Genomic DNA, 2,925 nt, shown 5'->3' with positions numbered 1-2,925 from the left:
GGGCCACTCTTGACAGGATTCCTTGCCCAGGGGAGAGAGGCGCTGGGAAGATGGCTGGTGAGGAGCTAAATAGAGGAACCTCAAGAAGATTCTGAAAATCCTACCCCACCCCTCACCAGCCATGCAGATTGTACTACCATGGAAGGCATCCCTGGCATTGCCTCCCACTGGACAGAGGAGGCTGGCTGTGGAACCCAAGGGTCAGGCCCAGCTTTTGAGCAGAACACAACTCAATGGGCTTTAGCTATTTTTCTCATTTGTCGTTGGTGTGTGGGGGTGGGGGCAGGGGTTAGGGCAGGAGAGCAGTGCTTGAATTTTTGTTTCCTATTAGAAACCAACAGTTTTGTTCTGAAGTTCATTTCATCCGGAGCTAGGAAGACTAATTTGATGATTTTCAATCTCTTCTCCCCATCCTGATTTTAAAAGCCCTTCTTTTTTTTCTTTTCTTTCTTTTTTTTTTTTTTTTTTTTGGCATATGTAGTAATATTAGAAACATTTAATTTGGGAAACTTTGATTCTTAAAAGAGAAAACAAAGCATGTGAATAAACTTTGAAGTGTTCACCTCAGTTTGGGATCAAATTGCTTGGATGTTTGTAAAAACAAGTTTTGTATGTCAAGGAGGAGTTTAAGGCCTTTCTGACCACCTTGTGTTCTCCTTTTCTGCACAGCCATGTAGCACGTGGAGTTGCTCCTAACCACACCCCACGTGCCCTTGAGCCCTATTTCCTGATTTCTTCTGGGCTGGACTTCCCATTCTCCACCAGCAGCTCCAGTATCCCAAACTTTCTAGTCCTGCTGATCCTTCCAGCAACGGGGTGGAAACTGGAGGGCAGTGTCTGGTCTGTTTTCTAAGAAACTTCTGAATTCTATTGTCTTTACAAATGTAAGATGAAAAAATAATTTTTTCAATATTTTTATTAATCTTTTTATAAAATGAAAAGAAACTCATGATCAATTAAGGAAAGTGGTTATGGTTGGGTGGTTCATGGGGTTTTTTGGGGTCTTTAGTTTTTTTTTCTTTTTCTTTTTTGTCTTTTTAACTTTAAGGTGTTTAAGTTGAAGCATTCTCAGATGTTTGCGGGGAAAATATCCTCTTAAAATGGGTCCTTGTGCTTTTGCCTTCAAGGGAGATGGTCCTGGGTGAGTGAACCACAGGGCATTTATGCATATGTTATATGCAGACTGCACCCACCTCTTCTCCTGAGACTTTCCTCTTGGGTTGTTGTGCTGCTTTCCCCTACTTTGCTACATTTCTATAGTTAAGTTAGTTTTACTTGAATGATTCATGTTTAGGGGGGAAATGAAAATCTCCCTTAAAATTTGTTTCAACTCCTCCTGCAAATAAAATAAATGAAGTAGCAGATTGTGTGTGTGTGTGTGTGTGTGTGTATAATACCTTAATAAATAAATTTAACCGAGGTGGTAAAACATCTCTATGAGGAAAACCATAAAACACTGATGAAAGAAACTGTGGATGACACAAACAAATGAAATACATCTCATGCTCATGGAGTAAAAGAATTAATATTGTTAAAATGACCATACTTCCCAAAGCAATCTATAGATTCAATGCAATTTCTATCAAAATGCAAACACCATTTTTCACATAATTAGAGAAATAATCCTAAAATTCATATGGAACTAAAAAAGCACCTGAATAGCCAAAGCAATCCTAAGCAAAAAGAACTAAGCTGATGGCATCACATTACCTGACTTCAAATTATATTACCAGGATATGGTAACCAAAAAAACATGATACTGGTAAAAAAAATAGACACACGGATGGATGGAACAGAAAGAGTACCCAGAAATAAAGCCACATATTTACAGCCAATTAATCTTTGACAAAACTGACAAAAACATACTGGGGGAAAGGACACCCTTTTCAATAAATGGTACTAGGATAATTGGATTGCCATATGTAGAAGAATGAAACTGGATCCCTATCTCTTACTACATACAAAAATTAATCAAAAAATGAATTAAAGACTTAAATGTAAGACCTAAAACTACAAAAATACTAGAATAAAACCTAGAGAAAACTCTTTCATATGTTGGTCTAGGCAAATAATTTATGACTAAAACCTCAAGAACACAGGAAACAAAAACAAAAGTAGACAAATGGAATTTAATTAAACTAACAAGTTTCTTCATGGGAAAAGAAATAATCAACAAAGCGAAAAGACAACCCACAGAATAGGAGAAAATATTTGCCAACTATTCATCTGATGAGGGACTAATACCCAGAATATACAAGGTACTCAAACAACTCAACATCAACAACAAAAACAACAGATATTTCCATTAAAAAGTGTCAAAGCCTGTGCCCCATAAATATATATACCTACTATGCACCTGCAAAAATTAAAAATAAGGCCAGGCATGGTAGATAGCTCATGTTTGTGTACTTTGGGAGGCCGAGGCGGGCTGATCACTTGAGGTCAGGAGTTCGAGACCAGCCTGGCCAATATGGTGAAACCCTATGTCTACAGGGTTAGCCAGACGTGGTGGTGCACACCTGTAATCCCAAATACTGGGAAAGCTGAGGCACCAGAATCACTTGAACCAGGAGACAAAGGTTGCAGTGAGCTGAGATCACAATACTGCACTCCAGCCTGGACAACAGAGCGAGACTCTGTCTCAAAAAAATAGTAATAATAATTTAAAACAATTTAAAAAATGGCTGGGCATGGCGGCTCATGCCTGTAATCCCAGCACTTTGGGAGGCAGAGAAGGGTGGGTCACCTAAGGTCAGGAGTTCAAGACTAACCTGGCCAACATGGTGACACCACGTCTCTACTAAAAATACAAAACTTAGCTGGGCGTGGTGGTGAGTGCCTGTAATCCCAGCGACTTGAAAGGCTGAGGCAGGACAATCGATTGAATCTGGGAGGCGGAGGCTACAGTGAGCTGAGATCACGCCA

Source organism: Macaca mulatta, chromosome 2 (assembly GCF_049350105.2).
Source record: "Macaca mulatta isolate MMU2019108-1 chromosome 2, T2T-MMU8v2.0, whole genome shotgun sequence".
NCBI classification, from domain to species: Eukaryota; Metazoa; Chordata; class Mammalia; order Primates; family Cercopithecidae; genus Macaca; species Macaca mulatta.
The sequence above is the reverse complement of the archived record's forward strand: the minus strand, read 5'-3'. Positions refer to the sequence as shown.